A 25,150-nucleotide genomic window follows, 5' to 3' on the forward strand; every position below is an offset into this window, starting at 1 on the left:
AATGCCCTATTGTGAAATAAGTTTTTCTTTCAGTGACAAATCAACATAATAATCCATCTGTAACGTTAGATGCATCTGCCTGTATTACAGCAAAGGGCCATCTGCCCATCTGCATATAAGTTCAAAACACTGCTGGGACGACCACGACGGTCTCTTAACGAAAGGCATTCAGCAATTAGTACTTAAGTGAAATAATACCCATGTGTTTCTGAGCCCTCATTTGCCCTTCTAACGCAACAAGTGTCAGTAACTTCTTGTTTGTTTGTTTTGATTCCAGCAATTTTTTTAGAGAGCAGGTGGGCAGGAGTAAGCAAGTTCTGATTGCTGTGACAGCAGGATCCAACCAGAGCTGTTATCGACATATGTCCGGTGTGAGCCTGCATGGCTGCTAACTAAGGGAGTAAACTGCTCATCACTTCCAAAATACCCACCTGCTCAGGGGCCATGCTGCAGCAAAGCCATTTGCTGCCTGGCTCCATCTGTCCCACAAACAGGCTGTGGATTTGCTGAGAGCTGAATCATTTTGCCTCTGTTTACTCCCCTCTCTCTTCCTCTCCTCTCCCCCCTCTTCTAATTGGAGCTTGCTTGAAAGGTGCAGACACCCACAAAAACAATGTAGCACAATGGGGCCCATTAAAACGCTTCAACTGAAATCCATGGCCAGCTCTGTTGTAGGCTCCATTAGTGACTTCAAGGTGCAGCTCTAATGATTAGATGGAGCAGGGGACTCCAGTGCTGACCCTGGGGTGGAAATTGAGCCCCAGAGCAAAGCATAAGTTGTGGAAACTGTGTGCATTGCATAGTACTCAGTCAGGAATCAACAGGAAACACATCATCTTGGAAGAGGTCTTCCCTTGCCATCCACAGCCCAGAACCATCCTGGCAGTCCTATCATTGGAAAAATGGATATTTCTGTCCCCTGTGTAAGAAAATGATGGCTGGCTTACTCCCAGACTGGACAGCACAGACTGCTGCATGGAGGGTCAAGTCTGGGACATATTATGGTTATCATTAATTTTCTTCATTTGGTCACTTCATTAGGAAAATACTAGATTTCTTCTTTAATGAGACCTCCCATTTTACTATCAAAAGTGAGGGGGAAAAAAAAAAAAAAAAAAAAAAGGAGAGAACTAATTGTAATTCTAGATATTTTTACCAAAACCTGTGAATAACTTCTACTAGACAGTGAAGACATCCTAGGGAGGTGTATGGTATTTTCCTACTAGCCTGGACCTTCTCCACAGGAATCAGATAAACATTTAGAGGGTATTAAAACTAGACAGTAAGAGCTCTTTGCAAGTGTTATTATCAGAAGCACCAGCTTTCCAGTGATAGAGTGACAAGTGGAGGATGAGTGTCCAAACACGTGACAAGTTAAGAGCAGCTCACTTCCCTGGGAAAAGCCCTCCTCCCTGCAGTGGCACAGGCTTTCTCTCTGCAGTCACTCCCCAACAGTATCTCTAGGGTGGATGGGAGAAGACTAAGATGTGAGAGAGGCATTCAGTTAACTCAAGTGTTTAGGATGGGAAGAAGATGGGGGAATACACTGCACACCTGCAAGTGCCATCATATCCCACCAGTACTGCTGTTGCCAAATGTGCTAAATTCCTTCACAGGTTATACACAGCTCAAATCTGGTGCAACATCTTAAAGAACAGTTCTCTTTCATTTATTTTTATCCATGATCTGCTGTTTTCTTTTGCCACTGAAGATCTATTCACCAATCTGCCCATCCAAGACCATTCCCTCCCCAGCAAACATCTCACTACCACAAGCATACCTACCATGAACCCACACACCTTTTCTCATTTCCCTCCATCTCTCCAAACTGCACAAACGAAGACCTGAGCTCCACAATTAATACATGTGCTCACAGTTCAAGGTTTACAGGACTTCAATACCCCAGCCTCAGGAACAGTTTCAGGAATGGTCTTCAACTGGATGCGCTGCCAGTCATACTCCTCCCACATCCACCCCAAGGAAGGGCTGTTTTTGCCATTGGCTCCAAAGTGCCAAAGGACACCAGCAGCTGTCTGGAGAGGATAAGAAACTCAACAGATGCCCCAGCTGTGTCTGGCAGTGAGCCTGCAGCAGCTCCAAGACACACAGGCACAGCCAAGGGATGAGCAGTGCTATCGGAGAGCTGCAGGTGCTGCTCTTACCCATCTTCCCTAGCAGCACAACATGCTCCCTCCTGGCCCCTTGTTTTATCATGGTCACTCCTGCTGCTGCTCTACCTCTCTCTCTGCACAGTCGAGGAAGCTCTGGGAATAGCTGTGGAGAAGATAGATGCACTTATGTGAATTGTCTATGGGGCATCTTGAAAAATTTTATGGGGTGTAGGAAGCTGGGGAAATATTCTAAACTCACCTGCTTTGGGATGGGCTTCCAGGTAACTCTAAAATGTATTTTACTCACTTGTGGTGAGGTATTGGAACAGGCTACTCAAGGAGATGGTGGAGTCACTATCCCTGGAAGCATTCAAGAAAAGAGTGGATGTCACACTGAACAACATGGTCTAGAGCAGTCAGGGGCTTGGGTTGATGTTTAGACTAGAAGATTGATTGCTGTTTCCAACCTTAATGATTCCATGACTCTGTGAAAAGCCTTCAGCTTGAACACTCTGCCTTGATGGCCCCAAGGGACTCACCTGGGACGCTTCATCCTCCTCGCAGCCCATGACCTAAGTTCAGCCCAGCCTCAGGCCACCTGTCTCTGCTCCAGCAGTGCTGCTATACAGCTCTACCCAGTTTTGGACAAATTCATCCTTGTTGCAGTGAAGAGATGAAGACTGGGTGCAAGGGGACAGCGTGATGCAAGGGGGGAGATGTTTAGATGGCTTTACAAAGGTCACTTGCACTGACCTTGGGGACTAAGCATTCCCACTACTTTAAATACCATCAAGACTTTGAGTACACCCAAAGCTGAAGTTTCATCTGACAAAGGTAAAGTGCTGCCCCAACAAACTTGGCTATATGCAGCAGCTCATCAAGCAGCCCAGCTAATGAGCCAGCCCCAGTTACAAAGCCCAGCTCACTACTTGGCTGGGGGCCCAGCTGCCCTGCTGCAGCCCCCCTGCTTGCATAAGCATCCATGGGGAGAGCAGGGCAGCTCAACAGCTGGCCAGTTACAAAATGGATTAAGAAATCTTTTGTCCCCAGGCTTGCTCCACTTGCATATTCAAGCTTTTCCCTAGCCCTAGTGCCTTCTTTGCTGGAGAGCCGTACTTCTGGCTCCAGTTACGTAATGTCAAGTCTACAAGAGACTAGGTGGAAAAATTATATCATACGTGCTAGGGAAGAACTCTTTGAGTGAGAGGAGTTAATCTGAATCCGTAAAAATGAAGTTTGATGCCATGATGGCAACTGACTTTGGAAGAGGCTTAGGTCTGGATGCTGGAGTTCGTGAAAACACAGCATTAGATAAATTAGCCAAGAAGAAAAATGTAAAGAGCAGCTCCTTTCCTGTGAGAGATGCCAGGGTCACTGCCACCGCTTGAATAGCTCTCACTGTGCAAGGACAGCACGAGCCTGAAGGAGTTCAAGATCTAAGTAGCTTTGGGCATGCACAAACAAGTCTTGCATCTCCAGTCCTTTCCTGCTTATAGATTAAAATTACATTATTTTCTCAAGTTTTAGGAAATTATTCTTGGCTAATAGGATACAAAGATTCACAGCAGTTCCCACTAGCCCTAAAGTAAACTGGTGGAAATGCTCTCCTTTAGAAGGAATATCACAGAATCACAGATATGCACAAAAATATATGCAGAGCAGGACAGCTTGCATTTGCTCCAGTTCTGACACTGTGCCATAAACTTTCTGGTTTAAATGATGATATGTATTGAATTTCCTTTTTCCTATTCAAATTTATCTCTATTTCTGTTGATTTCTATGTTTCCCCCTCTTGTTTCTGTCCCCATTTTCTCATTCATCCAAGACAGACTCTAACATGACATTTGGAATAAAAAGAGCCCAGCCCCAGATGACAGTGATCTAAGAACATTTGCCCAACTCTTCAGATGAACCAGCTCTGGACAGGATTGTCCAAATAAGAAGAGCTGGTGGATATAACTCAACAGCATATGTGCTTGGGGAACAGTATGGTCTTGACAGAGGGAAGCAGAAATAACCATATTAAAAAAAAAAGCAAAAACAAAAGCAGAGTAGAACCTATTTACTGAGACATGACCATTGCTTTCTTGGCAAGTAAAAAAAAACTATAAAGACACATGCAAAGCACGCATCCTATTCCCTTCTGGTGGACCCATGCTACCAGACAGTAAATGAAGTACAAACGCTGTTAGCTTACAGTGGGAATGAATGTGCGTCTCCAGATCCCAACAGTGCTGATGATCAAATTAATATGTTTTCATATTTTTTTCCAAGGGAGGAGTTGTACCACAATGTTTTTAAAAATGTATGCTAAAAGGAAATAAAAATTGTGAAGTCTGAATTAGCAAATAGCAGATGTAACGCTGCCTGCAGAATTATAGCTCATTCTCATGCACTATTCAAGATTATCCATTTACATAACCATGTACTCTGTCTTCCAGAGGAACACGTCTTGTTTAGTGAATGGAAAGAACCACTGGGAGGATGAAGCAAGGTCATGCAGCAAAATGGGGTCATCGTGGAGACTGCAGTCTCAAGAGCTGCAGAAAAGCAAAAATGGGCATTGCCATAGCTGTTAGCCATGAGTCAGAGCTCTGACACTTTGGGAAATCCATTTAGACCGTGTCTCAGAAACCCCACCTGACATGCAGCAGTAGCAAGTTGAATCAAGGTCAAGAGGAAAGGCAAAAGAAGGCAGCTAGGACAGACAGATGATGCCTCAGCCCATCACTGTTCACAGATCACAGAATCACAGAATCACCCGGGTTGGAAGGGACCTCAAGGATCATGTAGTTCCAACCCCCCTGCCTAGCAGGGCCACCAAACACACACATTCAGATCAGGTTGCCCAGGACCCTGTCCAACCTGGCCTTAAACACATCCAAGGACGGGGCATCCACAACCTCCCTGGGCAGCCCGTTCCAGGGCCTAACCACTCTCCTTGTAAAGAACTTCCCCCTAACATCCAACCTAAATCTTCCCTCCTTCAACTTGGATCCATTTCCCCTAGTCCTGCTGTTGTCAGCCCTTTTGAAGAGTTTACTCCCCTCGTGGGTGTAGGTTCCCTTCAGGTATTGATAGGCTGCAATGAGGTCACCCCGCAGCCTTCTCTTCTCCAGGCTGAACAAGCCCAACTCCCTCAGCCTGTCCTCATAGGGGAGGTGCTCCAGCCCCCTGATCATCTTAGTCGCCCTCCTCTGGACCCTTTCCAAAATCTCAATGTCTTTCTTGTACTGAGGGCTCCACACCTGGACACAGTACTCCAGATGGGGCCTCACAAGAGCCGAGTAGAGAGGGACGATCACCTCCCTGTCCCTGCTGACCACCCCTCTCCTGATGGAGCCCAGGATCCCATTTGCCTTTCGAGCTGATCCCATTTGCCTTTCGAGCTGAATCCCATTTGCCTTTCGAGCTGATCCCATTTGCCTTTCGAGCTTTTGCCTTTCGAACTGTTCTGGGATTACTTTCTCCCTCCACACGACTGCAAGGAGGAGCTCAGCCACATCTGCTGTGGTGTATGGGACACATGTGTTCAGGGCCCAACAGAATAACCCCGACTTCAAATTCCCATCATTGCTCCCATCAGATGGGCTTACCCAAATCAGAGCTCTTAGCATACTGGTAATCGCTGTGCTGACCAGATGGTGGTGGGAGCAGCAGTTTGGATGATGTTAATTACACACAAACTCCAAAACAACTGATGGCAAAACTCACTTGGAAAACGCACCACCAGAATGGACTGCTAAGCATATGGCAGCAACACTCCTCTGAAACCATATTTTGTGTGTGTTAAACAAGATATAAGCTCTACCATAGTGGCAAGGATAAGCACCTGAAGGTCCCAGGCTGTCTGGCTCTCTGATGCATGTCTGTTCATTTTGATTCAGATTGGTGGTGTAAACACCCACAGCTTCAAAAGCAGGTCCTTTGCAGGCTGAAAACATGCAACATGTGCTACCTGCCCAGTCAGCTTTGTCTCATCCAAGGATGAGGCAGAAGCCTTCAAGGAAGTGCCCCAGGCAATCTGAGCTGCAGATATAACTGTATTTAGGTGCACGTAATGTTTTATAATATACAGAATGCACAGTGAAAACCATAGAATGTCCTGAATTGGAAGGATCATCAAGACTGAGTAAAAGTTAGGAGATCTGCCAATTAGCACCAGGGACTTCTTGTCAAATCTGTGCATTTTCAGATGTACTACTGGGGCTACCTTTACACCAGCAGCTGATCAGTATCTTCAGATTTATTGCAGATGGTGGCAGCACTCTGCCAGAGTGGACTTGGACACAGTCAGGTACAAGTAGGCGGTGGTTTCATAAAGATCATTTAGGCCAAGCTGACAAGATAGGGGTAGATTTTCTGGCAAGGGGCAGCTCCTAATAGGATTTCATATTATAGTTTGACCATGCACTGGAAACTCCAGAGTACTTTTCTCACCACATTACTCTCAGCTCCTCTTCCTCCTGTAGTTATTTACCTTCAGCTTTTAGCCGTGCTTAGAAATACAAGTTGTACAGCTCCAAAAGAAGAAAGGATAGCAAAGAGCTGTGGGAAGTCAGTCAGCTTAATCATCTCACTTTGAGGCAAGGAAAACATAGCTATCACTCCTGACAGATGCTCTTTACAGGTCTCCATTTGTAGAAGAGCAGACATCTCTCCATACATCTGCTCCTTAATTCCCTACCTTCATTTTTTGTACTAGGTGCCACTTAAGCCCAGTCTACCAAAAGATTTCAATCTCCATTCTTTCTGTGCTCCCTCAAGTGCATTTTCCCATGTCTCAATACATCACTCACACCATTCTCTCCTGGACTTTGCACAGTGCAGCATCTCAAGTTGTGTACTTAATCCTGTGCTTCCCAGGAGCACCTGCAGGTCGCGAGCCTTATGAAATAAATTGTCGTTTGTGAACCTTAGCCTGAAGCTCATTTTTCTTCTACTAACAGGACCAACTCCCAGCTTCCTTATCAGAAGCACTGTTAACTACGTGGCTCAACGCCGAGCTTAAACCTGTCTAAATTTAGTGCCTTGTTGAAAAGGATCTTGTCTTCCCCCCCAAACTCCTCCCTGTTGCAACCATTTCTACAAGTTGCCAAGACTATTTTAAATTCTAATGCTATCTTATCGTTCACATCTGTCCAACATCCTGTTGACTGCAAATGTAACATGCATACTACTTTGTTAGCCTGGTTGCTAATAAAAATGAGAGATAAGTGACCTAAAACAACTCCCACAGTGCCATGCAGCACAGCCTTCTGTTCTGACATTGGCTGCAAGACGGAAGGAAACCACTCCCAGCCCAGCACAGCCACTACCAAATACAATTCACCCTCAGAAGCATGTTTTCTCTTTTTGTAAACTTGCCCAAAACAGCCACCAGATTTTATTCTATAATCGAGTGTAACAGAAGTGCCAAATTTATCACCCGTGAATTTCTTTTAAGCACATCTCAATATCTTGTGCATGATGCAAGGTCAAAGCCTGCCCCAGCTGAAATAACCTCACACCAGTAATTCCTTTTACTCTTGGTTCACATGTGGGATTACATGAGGGTCTGTAGACAGAGTGCACAGATTCCTTTCAGTCAATTTCTTCATTCACAGTGTCACTGCACAGCTGTTCAACCACTCATTTTTCTGTCACCAACTAATAAGACTCAGAACTAGATAATTACTACTTCCTACTTTCATGAAGCTTGCTCTTCAGTATCTAAAACCACTCCTGTCTGTCTGTGTCTATGAAAGAGCTATTTAGAGTTTTAACAGCTGGCTGCCATGGGGCTGGAGTCCTGAGCTACCATAAGCAAACATCTGTACCATAACTTGGGAAACCTCTTCCTACCCCAAATACGTGGGTAGGAATGTGACTTTGTGTTGAGTCAAAACAATGCCCCTGCAGAAAGAAACTGCAGAACCCTTTGAGACTTGAGATGTAAATTTAAAATCACAGCCAGCCCGTATTTCAGAGCTGGAATATTACCTGCTCTATTCTTGCCTTTTCCCTATTGCTTATTAATAATTGGAGTTCCTTCTAAAGTGTTTTTTTCTTGACAAAGCACATCTTACCTCCTTTTATTTGTCTCCTCTGAGGTATTTTCTTCTTTCACTTCTTCCAGAAGCCTGTTTTCCTTGGGAGAGGAAGAGCCAAAATGGATTGCCACATTAGCTTTCTCATTCCATGCCATTACAGTTCTAATCAGAGTGCTTTCAAATAGGCAAATTGGCGTTTAAGTGATCCCAGTAGTACTACAGGTCTTTGCTACAATCCTGCATTAAAGTTTATTCAATTTTACTTACCTCTATTGCTCAGTTAAAAAAAATACACGAAGAGAAATGTGGTTCTGCCACTAGTAATTAAAGTCCAGGAGGCAGCTTCGTTGTCCCATTATCCATGACTACTGATGGCCTGCTACAGAGCAATTCCCATTTATCCACAAGGAAAAATGGCTAGAATTCATTTGATATTTCTTGGAACTTAATTTTCAGTGCAAAAATAGTGACATTCAGTCGCAGAATATTATTTCCAATAGCTTGTGCATGTATGTGGCACTACCTGCAAGCTCTTTGCTACATAGGAGTAAATATCATAGAACAGCTAGGGTTGGAGGGGACCTTTAAGGTCGCCCAGTTCCGACCTCCCCCATGAGCAAAGTTGCCAGCCACTAAAATATGCAGCCCAGGGCCCCATCCAACTTGGTCTTGAGCACCTGCAGGGACAGGACATCTACAGCCTCTTTGGGCAGCCTGTGCCAGGGCCTCACCACCCTCTGAGCAAAAAACTTCTTCCTAACTTCTAACCTAAATCTCCCCTCTTTTTGTTTAAATCCATTCCCCCTTCTCCTGTCACTACATGATAGCATAAAAAGTCCCTGTCCTGTTTTTAAAGCTTCCCTCAAGAACTGCAAGGCTGCAATAGAGTCTCCCCAGAGCCTTCTCCAGGCTGAATAAGCCCAACTTCCTCAATCTATCTTCATAGGAGAGGTGCTCCGGCCCTTTGATCATCTTCATGGCCCTCCTCTGGATCCAAATAATCTGCAGAGCGAGATGCACATTTAACAGAGCTTCTGAAAGAACTGTGCTCCATGAGCAGCTCCTTTATTTACTCATCTAGGAAAAGGAGGATGATTTTCTGCTGCTACAATGAGCATGACATATATTAACACTATATATATTAACACATCAAGAGCCTAACAAGTCTTTCCAGTGATCTCACACCTCCATATGCACGTATATTGGTATTGGTATTGCAGACCACTGCTGCCGTTAGTTACACGTGCAGTAGGAGTCATAAAAGCATGAAGAACACTACAGCTTTTTAGTGGCTACCCCAAGCTCAGTTTTGTACAGACAGTAAGCCATGCAAGCTACTTCAGTAATTAAAAGCCAGTTCTTTTTATGCCCAAAGGCTGACCCTAACCACAAGGCTGCAGCCCGAGTCACACCTTATTCTGCTTCTTGTCACATGCCTCCAGATATTAATTTCTCACTTCAATCACATTCCATTAGGTGACTTGGAATGATACTGGATTTTGGTTTTATAGCACTACCATAGGAGTTGGCTCATTTAAGCAGACTAATGAGATGCAATGAAACGCCATAATCTAAGCCTCTCCAGTTCTATCCAATTTAAAATCTCTATTTTGAGATTATTTTCCCTCTTCATGAGGCAAATCCCTATTCCAGCTGAACTAACAAAATATGTGTTGCAATAGTCTGCAGTGAATAGACTACTATATTAAGATTATTATGGTGTATGTAATCACTGAGACACTTCTGGGATCTAGCAGGAATTACTCCCCAGCTCCTCAAACCAATCTGACTTTCTTTTTAGATGACCAGAAGTCTGCCCTCCACCCAGCTCTGTACATAAATACCATATTACAGAACATGACCCAGACTGTATTTTCCACCAACAAAATTCATAAACAGACACAAGTGCAAAGCAAAATGTCATTTTATTTAATTCAAGGACTATTTTCCTTCTAGTATTGCTGAAGGGATCACCTCCTGGGGAACTGATCATTACAAAGTCCCTGTCTAAAAGTTCAAGTGCTCTTGTTGTACATTCTTTTGAACCACAGAAAACATAATGACCAAGTAGGTGGGCAGCTACTTGCAGTTTTATCCCACCTAAATTAGCATTGCTTCAGGCTAGAAAACAATTCAAGTAGTAAAATCATGGAAAATGTTAACCTTTAAGGTCACTACCATATTTTGATCAAAAAGTCCTGAATGTATGAAAAGAACATTTGTACATGTTATGAAGTTGTGTTTTTTTTTTTTTTTTTTTTTAATCCAGACACTGTCAGAGATGGCAGTTAAATATTTTGGACCAGTTGCCAACCAGGTATTTAAGAGTTCTATCTGAAGGTTTATTACCAATTTCATTATGCAATTCACTTTTCACATTAAGCTCTTTAACAAAAGCAACATATACCCGCACCAGAATCACTGAAGACAGATTTAGTTTTATAGAATGCCCTTCTGAAAATTCATTTCAAAATAGAGATGCTTTTTCTCCAGAACTGTAAAAGCCATAAAAATGCAAAATATCTGTTAGGAAATTTTTTAATCAAAATTATTCCTTAATGTTCAAAATAACATTTAACCTCCTACTTTTCTGTTGTTGTTGTTGTCATTGTCATCCACATACTGATCAATAGACTAAACAGGTAACAATGGTTCACATTTTTCCCCCACCTGAAACATTTCTTCTAACACAGGCCCAAGATAGGCAATACAGAGATTCAGGGACATGGATTATGCATGGCAAAGGTAATCCTCTATCATTTTAATTTAGAACAACTCTGATTCTAGCACACAACTTTGAGACTCAGTTGTTTTCAATCTGCTCTAAGTCCAAGTCCCCACAGTCTAGAGGAAAGATGCCTTCTTCAGTGCTCTCACAATCACTTGTGTCCTCATCACTTTCACACACTGCAGCTGCTTTCTTATAATCCCTTGTTTTGAAGCTACCTTGGCATGACCCGTGATGCCTTACTTCATCCAGCTGTTCTTTCATTGGACTGGAACCAGGGGTGATGATGTTCATAAGATCATTTGAGTCACATGGGGATGACACAATTGTCTTCATTTGTGTGTCATCATCATCGTCTTCATAATCAAGGGAGCAAAGACTTTTGGAATTTTTTAAAGTCTGTAATTGAAAAAAATATGAATATATTAATGATGAATGTACAGGATGAGCAGAATTGATTCTCGTAAGTATTTCAATGAGGTGAGGAAATGTACTCAAGTTTAGAGAAGCATATATCCAAAGCACAGCTGGAAACAACGTGGGACATGAGGAAAAAGGAAGAAGGGCATTTGTTTACTACTCAACCTGATCGTGCACAGACTTTTTGCCTATGTAGATTCCAGTTAGTGACAAAAATCTAGTAGACTCCTTTTGTATGCAGAAAAGTCTAAAAATCTAACTTAATAGGGAACTACAAGCATCTAGGCTGGTATATTCACCTTCTGGCAAACCCAGAGCACAGCAGTTAGTAACATCAGCATTTAGGTTAGACAGCTGCACTGCAGCCTAGTCAACAACTAATTTCTCCAAGTTCCCAAGCATGTAGATAATAAGCTCTCCAGTCCCACAGGAGTCTGCAGCAAGACAACTGGCACGTTTGGGTAACCTCAAAGCAGCAAGCAGCCAAGCTGTAAGTATCTTTCTCAGAGTCAGCTTAGTTTGTCTTACTTTTGGTACCATTTGAACAAGAGCTCAGGAATTTCAGGGCTATTTAAATGAAAAGTATATTAAAAGGAGAGGGGTGCTAACCCTGATTTAAAAAAGAAATCCTCAGTATCCTAAATAAAGGGAAAAATGCCTGAGTTCCTCATGCAGCTGTAAGGGATCTTTAACTAGAAATCAAAAGCAGCATCTAACAGCAGGGCCATACAGACAATGGAAGTTTGATTTTGATAAATGTGAAATTTCTAAACTCTGTCTCTTACAAGCACACAGTGAGCCGAAAGGGTGTAACAGCCAAGGTTTCTCTTTGCACTGGTGAGAATCCAGAGAGTAACACTGTGGTGGCTGCTCTTGATATCTGACTGCAACCTCACATGTACATGGCCACAGCTTATTACAAGTAGATCCACAAGGAACAAAACACTTTCACACCCATTTTCAGCTTTCCCCCTCGATTTGTCATTTCTTAAGTATTTCACATTAGTTGATACATTCGCATGGAATACAAACATTGCAACATTCATACTACATCATGTTCCAGATGCTTTCCCAGAGCACTGGACAAATCTTCCTACTCCACCACTGCATGCTAGCAGCCACATGAACAGTTTACCAGATCTGTTAAGTGGCTTTCAAGCAAAACTTCACAAGTTCAGAGGAAATCTAAGCATGAGTTCATCTTGTCTGTACAAAATTGGGTAAGCGGGGAGAGTGAAACCACCCAGTGGTAAAGGTGACCCCTGAGGTCAGTGCTATGTAGAAGATCTTGCAGTAAGCCTACTGCCACTCTTCAAGTTGCTACTTGGATATTCTTACATCTAGTCTACACAGAAAAATTATTTGAAGGAAAACCAAGAAAATAACGCTTTAGTGCTACACCCTCCATTACCTACCAGAGATTTCTTACGCTTATATGGAGCTTTTGCTCAAAATTCCTTTCATATAATACAAAGTAGATCATTAATTTGGTTGGAAGGGATCTTTAAGTACAAGTAGCTCCAATGCCCCTGCTGTAAGCAGGGACACCTCCCACTACACCAGGTTGCTCACAGCCCCATCCAGCCTGGCCTTGAATGCCCCCAGGGAGGACCCATCCACAACCTCTCTGGGCAACCTGTTCCAGTGTCTCACCACCCTCACAGTAAAGCATTTCTTCCTAATATCTAGCATAAATCTACCTATTTGCAGTTTAAAAGCCATTTCCCCTTGCCCTATCACTACATGGCCTCATAAAAGTCCCTCCCCTGTGTTTCTGTAGGCCCCTTCAGGTACAGGAAGGCAATTATGTGGTCCCCCCAGAACCTTCTCTTCTCCAGGATGAAGACCCCAACTCTCTGTCTGTCCTTGTAAGGGAGGCTCCAGCCCTCTGATCATCTTCACTGCCCTCCTCTGGACCCACTCCAACCTGTCCTTGCGTTAGGGGCCTCAGAACTGGATGCAATACCCCAGGTGGGGTCTCATGAGAGCAGAGAGGCAGAATCAACCTCCCTCAACCTGCTGGTCACACTTCTCTTGGTGCAATCTGAGATACAGTTGGTCTTCTGAGCTGCAAGTGCACATTGCTGGCTCATGTTGAATCTTTCACCAAATGACACTCCCAAATCCTTCTCCTTCGAGCTGTCTTCAAACCATTCTCTGCCCAAACTGTATCTGTTATCACAGTTTACTTGAACAGAATCAAGACTTCATTTAGGAGCTAATTTATAATGCCAAAATAGTATTTGAAGATCAACCTTTAAAATAGAAGCCCGTGACCACCATTTTATCAGTAGGAGTTCACTGAAATCTGTTAGCCTTGATTAAAACCCACATCCTATTTCAACACGTAACTAGCTTCAACAAAACTGATAACCTTGCATAATCAAAAAGCTTTCTACTACCAAGTTCCTTTCCCCAGTGAAAAACAGTTTGGGTATAAAACACATTCCTGTTTTCAGAACACATTTCTACATTGCTCACTTACAGCTTACACAAGCACAAACATTTGAGCTCCTTTTTATGACTAAGAGGTGTGAATTTCCCATTTACTTAAAAGCAAATCAGCATATTTTGAAGTAGAAAGTGTTAGAGGATATTTTAATAGCATCCCTTTGCTTCAAAAAAAAAAAAGAGCACATTTCCTGTTGTATACCTCCACATAGAGGACACTATTTCCAGTCCTTTAAATCTTACAGTAGACATTGGGAAGGCAAGGGATTAAATAAAAGAAAGCTTTGAAAGATCTGCTTTCACTGTTTAGAAAGGAATTCCCGAGACCTCCTTCAATTTTCTTTTATTCAATTTACTGCTAGAAATTAATCCAACCGCACAGCTGTCTTTCTAGATGGTTTGTATACATAAATGGAAAATTGCCTGTTAGCTGTACTGTGCTGAAACTACTTGAATAGGAACTTTTAGCTGGTTTCAACACAACAGCAAGTGCATTCAACTGGTTCTTTGTTCGCCCACTTGTCGCAACTGCACCAAACTAAAAATAGGTGGATTTATTATCTCACAGCACAATCCCACTTCTTTCACAAAGCAAAAAGGTAAAAATTGCAATGCATTCAGGCCCTCCAAACTGCAGCTTTCCATGTTCCGTGGTACAGTACCACACCTTGCACGCACAATTGTGCTCAGCAGGGAGCCAACAAGTACTCGCTCAATGGTCCTCATTCCATAAAGGATGCTGGACAACAAGACAAAAGAGTCTGCAGTTGGCAATGGATAGAACTCAATCAGCTAAAAGTACTCTTTTGTGTAATGGGGAAAAAAGAAAAAAAAAAGAAACTCAGAGTTCTAAAAGAAGTGAGGCGATAAAATGTCTGAATATTAAGAAAAAAACTTTGTACTGAAAACAATGGTGGGGAAGGAAATAAAAGAAATCTCTCTAGACCCTTGCCATACAAAGCAAGCACGAAAGCCCAGAGTAGCTTGAAAGGAAGCTAATGCCTGTAGCTCACTAAACCTCAAGTTCAGAAACTGATAATATATCACTTTCCAAATATAAAGAGCAATAGAAAGGTCGGTTTTGTTTTAGTAACAAAACTAGAGCATTTGCTACAGTAGTCAAAAGAAACCCACATCATTTATGTGCACTGAAACTCAGTGCATAACTGGAGCAGCCGTTCTCATGCTTCTTCCCATGTCCCAGTTCTACCTATTTCCCCCCAGTTTATGCAGAGTGGAGGATGCAGCTGCTCCCAGAGGTACAGCTGCAGCAGGCAGGGCCTGGAGCCACCAGAAGCCCTGAGTCCACCCCACTGCTTCTCAGGAACGGCAGGCCCCTGAAGCCCCTGACCGAGGGAAAAAGGCAATTTGTCAGACTGATCAGACTAGTGACCTGGTTTGCTTTCTGGCCCATCCTGAGACTTCTGCCTATGGCTGAACAGTGCAAGAGATGCTGCTCTAAGAGATACTGGCACATTGGGTTTCTTGTTGAGTTCTCCAATAGGGAGAGGAAAGATCTGAGTGACATAAGTTCTCATGCTGAGTCAACTCTGGAATTTCCTGGAATATCAGCAACTGATCCAAGTGCAGAGCACAGCAGAGACAGCTTAAGCACAGCAACACAGCTTTTTCTGCTGCTTCTCCACATCTTTCTAACTGATGAAGCTACACTGGCTTCACACTTTGAGGGTTACACTCATCCTTGCTTAATTTTCTCAACTTGCAGCTCCTACAGCTGCATCAGATTGGCTCAAAAGCAAATGCCCTGACTGCTGGCCAATCATTTTTAGCTCAGAAGCACCACATCCAGCTTTATGTATTAGCACCTCAGACATCAGCCTATCCCCAAAAAGGTGACAGGTCAGCCCCAGCAATAATGAAACCCAATTACGTTACAAATTCATTACATTCAAGAGATTCAGGAAGATGTAGACTTAAGGACTTCAAATTACAGAAGCTATCACAAAACGCTCCATCCTGTTGAAAACTGCCTTTCAAATACATAATCACCACCATCACACCCTCTCATCACAAATAGGTACAAATAGAGGAGTTTCCCTCCCTAAAAAAGTGCATTTTCCACTTATGCAATTGCTTGTATAGACAGTGCTCAAGTCATAGGCACATACAATGTTGTAAGCCATTGAATTTTGTTAAGAAATATCACTTCATCATCTACACAAGACGAAGGCCAGAAAGAGAAATGCTTGATTGATACAACAAACCCTACTGTAGAGTATAGCTCTTGTGGTCTGACCAGCTCTTCTGTCTTGCATGGCACTGAGCATTTTGTGAATAGTTATCTTTGAGAACCTGAAGTAAGCCAAGTACGTGAAACTGGAGCTATATGATCAAATCCCTTTATGATTCCAGCAAAAACAAAGGTGACAAGGAAAGATTTCTTCCCTGTGCAAATGAGAAATCAAGGTGTAGAAATACATTATGTGTTTGAATTAAAGCATCTAAAAAGTACTCAGAGTGAAGAAAAACACTGCAGACTTCTAAGCAAAATGTTTGAAATAAATTAGAAGTATTTTTTCCCTCATCAAGCCATAAAGCCAAGTAGTCAAAAATATTTCTATTTTTGTATTCCACTGAAACAGAACCAAATCCCAAGAAGGTTTCTGACACTTTCATAGGCTGAATCTAATCCTTAACTGGATTCAGTCTGGGGACCAAATATAGAGTTAGCTTTTTGTAGCTCTGCAGTTACTCATTTTCTTGAAAATCTGATGTGTATTCGTATATTCCATTTTGAGTATTTGGAATACTCAAGATCATACCTATTTCACTGTCTATACAAAGGAAGTAGGACAAACAATACTGGATGTGAACAGGGAAGAGAGCAAACCACCTCTATCATTTTGCCATGCTATCCAACAACTAAAATAACCATTCTTCTACATTAAAAAAAAATTATTGCTGCAGGTTTCTGTACTCAAAAGCCAGGGACCTGGTTAAGAATCAATACAAACTGACACACAGCAACGTGGCTATGACTTGAAAATGAAAGTTGTTCAGTACTTTGTCTCTGCTGTATCTTCAAAGGTAATTTTAATTTTTTAGATGTAGGTGCCCAGGAAGAGAGTAAACTGACATCAACTCATTTCACATCAGATGCTAAATAGCATTGTGAAGTAACAGGCTTTCATCTTCCACTAGCTAGACTGTTCTAGATTTACACATGCTGCTTTCTGGTATAGTCTACCATGAAAGCTGATCTATTTATTGGCCTAGATTTTTATGCTTATTCTAAATTGTGCCATGGTATCCCTGTAAATTTTGTTTATGAGCTGTAATAACTTGTGATTTAATTTGGCCTTTTTATTTAGCATCATGAGTTGGAAAAATATTCTGTTCCAATGAAATAGAAATACTTCTCTGAAATGCCAAGTCTGTCTAATTATACTTGCATCTACATGGACACAAGGTTACTTATCACACAAAATATCTCACCCAAGCCACTGGAATAGTTAAAGGTCTACCAAATGGACAAAGAGTCAGGGAGGAAACATGCTCAATTAACTTTCAACAGATTAAAGAATAGTTTAAGTATGTCAGCCTAAAGGTGTTACTCTGTATTGGATTTAAGCATACAAAGCACTGCTGCCATTTCACATTGTTTTTCATATTAAGTTTTGGGTCAGATAAGGACAGTGTAGCAGAGACCTAACAGATGCTTACAGGGAACTCAGGCACAAGAGGTTTGCAGTTGCAACAAGTCCAAGACCCGTCACCATTGATCAACATTTGTTAGGTTTTTTTAAAAGGCAAATTAGAATGAGTTAATGCAATACTTGAACACCTTGATTATATATATACTTGATTATATATATTTGAAATATATAATATACTTACATATACTTGAAATATATAATTCAATAGCAATACTAACATGTAGGAGGTGAATATATATGGCAATGTTCCCCTCATTAAAACCTAGGGCAACATTAAACTGCATTTTTTAAAGTTTACTGTATGGAATTTTGATTAAGATGTTGGCATCTTATGTTTTCCAAGTCTGTGGATTTGTGAACTGCAACCTTTTACCTCTGCTCTTTCACTAAGTATAAATCATGCAGCCTTTTATTATGGGAATGTGGAATTATGTTCTACAAACAGGCATACCTATTTCACCTGCTTGTAATTAAGAAGGGTTGAAACTTTTTTAGTACCAGACCAGCAAGAATAAATATCTACAGATGCTACAAATTATTCCATTAACTAGCATAGAAGAGGCTCACACAGTAGGTTTAACTGTTCTAAACTGGCTGATAGTCAATTTGGTGTCAAGCAAAGTGGAACATGACGACATTTACTTTGTTCAGTTGAATAAAGCAGCACAAGACTTTGGCTGGGGAGAAAGAAGATCAAGCCAAACAAGACAGCTACTAGATACAGCAGCAGTGTTCATCTGAAACACACCAGTGCTTTAGAACAGAGGTTTCCTCAAAGGGATAAGCTCAAAGGGCAATTGAAGTGGCCAGAACAGGGTTCTAGCTCTTCTTGCAGAGCAGAGCTGCACTCTGGGGTCTCTCACAGCATCAAAGCAAAAGCTCTGCATTAAGGGAAAGGCCCACCTTTGCACTTCTTTACCCAGTTATTTTCCTGCTCCTTGCATGACCCTAAGTACATCCCTAATAGGGGTGGAGCAGAAGATACAGGCGTTGTGGGATTGGGCCTCAACTGTGTTCAAGCTGCACAGGCCTCAGTTTGGTCAGTTCACATCAAAATGCTTTAATGAGGGATGGGGTGAGGAACAAACAGCTGCACTGTTTGTATTCATGAGGACAAACATCTGGTTTTGTGGTAGAGCAGCACAGAGGGAAACTGTGCAACCATGTGCTCTCTCCATCAGAAGTGATGCATTTTTTGCCAAGGCTTTTTCACCTTTTCTGATTCAAACCTTTATCTTTCACAAAAGAAACACAGAAACAATTTATACTGCATACCACCATCTTCGTTATTAAAACCAAGTCTCTAGAAAGAGATTCTTTCCTATCTTCAGTAATGTCCAATTCATACACAGACTTCAGAGATGCTTTTCGTTTTCTGCAGTATAAGGAAACACGTATCTGCTTATACAGACATGCATCTACACATCTCACTGTTGTACCAGTCAGAGATAACATTCTGAACAAGAATGCTGCTTAAAGAGTACAATTGCTTGCATTATGTTCTCATTCAGGATCCAAAAACTAAAAGACTGCCCTTGGCAGCCAAAGCTTTCCAAATTAGTCCTCTGACAGAGGAATTAAGACTTCACGGCATCAGCTCTGAAACAGAAAATTGCCTAAAAAAAAAAAAAAAAAAAAAAAAAAAACCCAAAAAACCCACCAACAACAACCAGGAGTTTTACTGAACATCAGGAATTCTAACTAAATACGTTCCAATGAGAAGATCAAAAGCTGTCTTATGGAAGCACAACTACTCAATCACACAGTGAAGTTACCTTTACCATGCCAAAGCATTCTCAAGTAACCGGGTTTGAGCTGACAGCTAATACCACAGTGTAGCACAGGACAGGATTTGACCCTCCCAGCTTCAAAACATGATGATATTGGCTTCATTTCCTGCCCTTTATGTGTCATCTATTTTTACAGAGACCTTCCATCCTAAGCACTCCAGCCAAGCTCTCATTCCTTCAAGACTTTGCTATGAGCTGCAAACAATTACTCTCACAATTGAATCATACATGCACTAATTTTGAGTACACCCATGCACCCCCTCTCCAAGTTCTGGTACATTCATTTTTCATCCTCAAGTCAAATATATAAGTTGATACGATGGGTCAAATTTTAAGAAATTAGAGAAGTAAACTTCAGCCCTAATTTTAAGGCTGCCCTCATTAGTTACTGACAGATGTCAGCCTCACCTATATTATTGGGTTATGCTGGCACTCCATCATAACCAGCATTTTAAGGGATTCTATAATTGGGCCATAAAGCTCACTTTTGGCAGGGAGGGGAGAGAGGGAAGGGGAAACAATCTCAGCTTGGGAACAGTTCCCCCTTCTTCCCATCAGTTTTTCACTACAGAAGTATTTGTCCTAAACAAAGCTTTAAGATCTTGTTACGCAAGTGCACTCAAGGAAACACACATGCAGACAAAATACAAGTACTATTGTAAGTGCCATTAGGAATATTTAACTCTAGGCAAATCCACAGTTTAACACTGAACTCTCACAAGAACACTGATTCAAATTGTAGGTAGACTCTTGCCACTAATTATTTCCAGAGATGAGTTAAGTTGAACACAATGCATTTGTTTAGAAGTTACACAATTAGCACTGCTCATCTTCAATTCCTAGCACATATCGTAATTTCCCTGCTTAGCATCTGATTTTGAACACTTTGAACATTTCTGAAACTGTATGGCTCAAAAGCTGCTCTTGATATTAAGTCTGCTATAGATTTTTAATACTCAGTCTACTTGTGCTAAAACCTCAGTCTGGTAAAGAGTAATACAACTTAGACATTCACTGGATCACATACCACATTGGAAACCGCAGCACTTCAGCACTGGATGCTCAGCAATTGATATTTTTGTTTGCTTTTTAAAAAAAAATGTTAAGTCGGAAAACACTGCATTCCTTAATCCTTCAGCTGTACAACAAAAGAAGGCAACAAAGTTTGTTTTAAAGTACACAGTACAGATTCAAGGGTAGGAAAGCAACTAATGCAGGAGAATTGACATTCAAAATCCTAAAGCATCATGGTTACACTAAAACTGAGCTCAACCTCTTACTTATTTGACTGCAGAAGCATGTGTCATCCGCAGCACATAAAGAAAGGTATAGCTCCAAGGATGTGGAAAGATCAGCTCTGTGGTTATCTGCAGCTAACACCAAGCAGTCATCTCTCTGGTCACTTAGACAACATCCAACTGTAGTCCACGAGAGGCTGCTTTTAAACACATTAAACCATCTCTTCAGTTGCATGTACTTGAAAAAGAGAAAGTTAACAAGTAAGGATTTCCTATCCTAAAAATCCAATGGAAGAACAAATTGGTGTCATTAATTAATGGAGATAAATCAGTTTGTTTTCACATGCTTGAGACATCTGTTGGTCACATCTATGTCCCACTATATACCCACAGCAAGAACCGATCTTTTTAATGAGAGAGTAACAAAAGACAAAGTGACAGTTAAACTTAAGGCTTCCCAAAGTGCTTTTAAGAAATGTCTGAGAAAACCTCAGGTCCAACAATGAGTTTCAAACCTCTTTCAGGAGATGGTACACCATGTCAGAAAACGACTGTCAAGAGCAAGGGAAGCACATCCACCTTATGGTCACGTTTCACAATAGACAGCATTCAGTATTTGAAACACCAAGGCTCAGTTTCAGAATGAAAGTTGTTGTTTCATTCTGCTTTACAGAGATGCACCACGTTATCACAAAAAAAAAAAAAAACAACCCTGGATATTAAGAGGACTGATCCCCTCTCCTAGAATTATCTTAAGTTCAACTCCGAGTTCTCTAATAAATTACATTACATTGAGATTTATTATTATTATTTTTTAAACAGCCCAGCTCCCCAAGATGGAAAAATGTTCCATATCAATGATGAAACACCACTGTGCTCTTCTGCTTGCCACCGTTTTCTTGTAATTTAGAGCAGGGGAAAAAAACCTAATCCCCTGACACAACCCAGATGGCAAAAACTGAGAAAAGTGCTCTTACCTCTTTACACCCTCTGATGCAGCTTGGGCACTCTAACTGTGAAGATCCTATATACAACACTGAACTCAATATTGTATTGTATTCCAAACACCACCACCAATAGTTTTAGCATAATCCAATTTTATGACAAGCTAAGTAATAATTAAAAAAGAAACTATCCACAGCTGGCCAAAACCTCGCCTGTGAGTTAATAAGATGGCCCCTTTGCTCATGATGTCAAATGCAGCTGGTCTGGTCCTCATTAGCTCTTTCAACAATGAACCCTTACTTGCACATACAGGAACTTGCCAGAAAGGAAAAGTAAATCTGCAGCAGATATTGACCTCCATCCTCTTATTCACACATGGCTTACAGTGGAGCACTGTAAACATAAAGCTAGCTGCAGGTCTGATAAACAGCAACAGCATAGAACAGCTCTGGGAACAGCCAGCTTATTTTTAAGACATTTGTTACAGGATGCCATTTACAAAAGAGTGGGAGAAAACCTTTATCCCTAATGAGATTTCCTTCCCTTCACTAACCCCAAGGCTTATACTTGCTCACTGTCAGCACAGGGAACCTCCAGCACGAGGGCTCACTTTGTTAAGGGCCAGTTCAGGCCTAATTTTGCATTGTGACCCACTCCGCTGATGCAAAGCAAGCAAAATGCCAGATGCTCACTGTGCCTGCTACCTCTGCAGCATTTCATTCACAGCTCCCAAAACCTCCCAGCATCTATTCAACACAAGTACCCCCAGCCCAGGCTGTCCTGTCGCAGCACAAAGTGCTGGCTTGTCTTCAGCTCACTTGATGCTTGACTATCATCTCCCAGCCCAGCCTACTCCTATCTCCTTTCCTTCTTCCCAAGCATGCTGGAATTTGAACTTTAAATGGATGCCCTCCATGGCAACAATAGATAAAAAAGGAGCCTTTGATTGTTCATGCGTTTCAGAAAAGAAAGGAGGAGATTCATCCTGACTGTGACCTAGCAGGAACTCATCAAGCACAGCTCCCCTTCCATTGCAATGGGATGCCTTTGGCTGTAGCTACTCATTCAAGCTCCCTGTATCTATGTTTCCATTCAAAGAGGATGAATTCTCAGGTTTTCCCCTGTTAAGAAATTAAATGTTGATCCTATGAATGAAGGGCAACACCATGCTTGGAAAGCTGCCAAAGGCTTCTGTAACACTCCACAGTTTGGAGTTAATTCAATATTTATTGATATCTAGTGGGATTTATAGCTGCATTATTTATAAGGAAAGTCATATTTAGACCCCTGCAATAAACTATTTTTAGCACCATCTGTTTTTCTAGTTTTCTCCCTTGTTTAGGCAGGAACATGCTTTTACCCAATTCCCTCCTCCTCACCCATTTAAAAGAATCCACAGAGCCTACACCAAAGCATAAGGAATGACTGTGCTGAACATTTACTGCACAGAGATCCTTCTAATCACATTTTTGGAAGTGAAAGCTGCTGACTAAGGACAGTCTTGAACTGATGCAACAGGGTATGCTAAGTTACAAAACAGCAGTTTTTTTTTTTTAATATAATGCAAGGGGCAATGCTTTTCCCCACAAGGAGATTACTACCAGGAAAAAAAAAAAAAAGCAACTGATCATTAACCACACTAAACCATCTGAAAAACACTCCTACTCCTGGCACTGCTTTTCTGGGCAGTAGTTGCCAAGTTTCACCCTCATTAAACCCACAGATACTTTATCACAGGAACATTCAGCCAGGCTCCTGTTAGAGAGGGAAACATGAAGTGCAAGCAGCTGCTGCCAGCACCTTGCCTCTGCAAGATGAGGTGTTTGAGCTGCAGCTGCCACCCAGTCAAAGGCTGCCCCAGACCTCAAATTAACTCTTCAAACTCACATTTACATTCTGCTCCAGGCATAGCACACAACAGCGATGGCCTCTGCAGCACAACTGAAGGGGCTGAGCAGAAGGATTGCTCGCTCCCTGAATGCTGAGCAAGGCTATGGATCGCTGCATACTTGATTGAGTTCTCAGAAACATCTGATAACAGCAATACATTCATCTTATCTTCCTGTCCTACGTAAGTTTGCTTTTTAGCTAAAATAGTAACTACTATCTGAAAGTTTTACTATGATAAGTAAGTTAAGATAAGTAAGTTAAGATTTTTTTTCCCCACTCTGGAATAAGGCAGAAAACTCACCTGAAATACAAGCTCATGTAGATTTCACCCTTTGCAAAGGGCAGTAAAGGCTACAAAAGCTGGTTTACTAGGTTTGCATTATGAGTCAGGCACTCCTAGCAGGTAGAAGAGATATAGGTGCACTTGGGGATGCCTCCTTCCACTCTACTACCTTATTTCAATGGATGAAATGGAGCACAGCATTTCTAACACATGCAGACTGCCTGGCAGATGGGAAGGCTATGTGGGTACGTAGGACAGTGCCAGGGTGGTGAGGTCTGAGAGGCAACTCTGCACTCCACAGCAGCACCCATCACATCCCACCTGGCAGACAGTGCTCAGCTGCCTACCCTCTCCCAGAGGGATCTGTCCCCCTCCAGGGGAAGAGCTCCACACGAGCTGTTTTGGACAGGACACATTTCAAAGGGCAGCCTGCCTCAACTGAGAGAAGTTTGATAAAACTTGTTCAAAGAAAAGAATCAAGGTCTGCAGTACTTTCAGCGGCCATATAAAACACATGGACAAAAGCCAACTTATACAGTAACTGTCGCAGTAAATTTAGGAGCCATTGCCAAGTATGTTTCAGAATAAAAACTGAGCTCACAACTTGCAATTGAATTCCCTAAGGCAGTTGCATAACCTGCAAATGTTACAACACAAGAACAAATTAACACTGGTGATGTACCAGGAATGTAATCAGAGGGTCTGGAAGTCTTCAAAATGCAGCTTGCTGCAAACATTGTACCAGAGCATCCAAATTTCACGTGGGCAAGGACACTCACTTGTGTACTTGATATCCATCTCTTATATAATCATGCACTTCTACTGACTTGGAAGGCAGGATTTACCTTACTTCTCCTGCAGAGGCTATACTCCATTAGATAGCACTTGCGTGCTTAGTACAATTATTCAGTAAGATATGACTATAGGGACTCATGAATTACATAGTTGCAGAAAGCAAGTGGTTAAGAAGATAACAAAAGAGCTTGTTGAAAACTGCTCATCCACCCCACCCTTATAAGCCAGATGGCCAATAGAAAGAAAAATCATCCACCCTTAAAACCCAGTTATCAGAAAGAAAGGACTTTGCGATTAGCTCTCAAGTCCATACTTGCTTGAGACATGGCCCAAGGGCAGAGAAATTAACAGTGTCAAGTCAGAAAAGCTTATACAAGTTCCATTTTATGTCCTAATCCACATAGGGATCTCTCCTTTGTTATCTTTAACCAAATATGTGACTTAAGTTGCATAAAGAAGAGGGTTTTTCTGGTGGTTTTGTTGTTTTGTGGCTGTTGGTTAAAAAAAAAAACTTAATTGAGTTTGTTACCCCACTTTTCTTTTGAATAGTATTACTCTAGACTTGACAGTGATCACCATTCAGCAACATGCTTCTATGTCGAGGCCTCCAGCAGCAGAGCACGGAGAAAAGGTACAGAAGTCGCGTAACATTTGTATGTTAAATTTGTATCTAATGCTCTCTAAGCAGCCACAAACCACTGTCCCTCAATGTGTTCATCCTAGCTCGTTTCAAATCTAGCCTAAAAGGTCACTTTAATTTGTTCAGTGTTAGCTCCTAATTTCCAATTCT

The 25,150-nt window shown here is 41.8% G+C and overlaps 1 long non-coding RNA gene across 1 annotated transcript in view; it reads right to left on the bottom strand.

The window, feature by feature from the left end:
- Window positions 1–11,088: 11,088 nt before the first annotated feature.
- Window positions 11,089–25,150, bottom strand: part of LOC122156929 — a 32,739-nt gene continuing 18,677 nt past the window's right edge. Inside the window, exon 2 of the long non-coding RNA XR_006167709.1 lies at window positions 11,089–11,270. This is a non-coding gene — a long non-coding RNA (uncharacterized LOC122156929). The remainder of the gene's footprint in view (window positions 11,271–25,150) is intronic.

This window comes from Centrocercus urophasianus, unplaced genomic scaffold (genome assembly GCF_019232065.1).
Source record: "Centrocercus urophasianus isolate 14NV4802_14NV808 unplaced genomic scaffold, USGS_Curo_1.0 seq_13, whole genome shotgun sequence".
Classification (NCBI taxonomy): domain Eukaryota; kingdom Metazoa; phylum Chordata; class Aves; order Galliformes; family Phasianidae; genus Centrocercus; species Centrocercus urophasianus.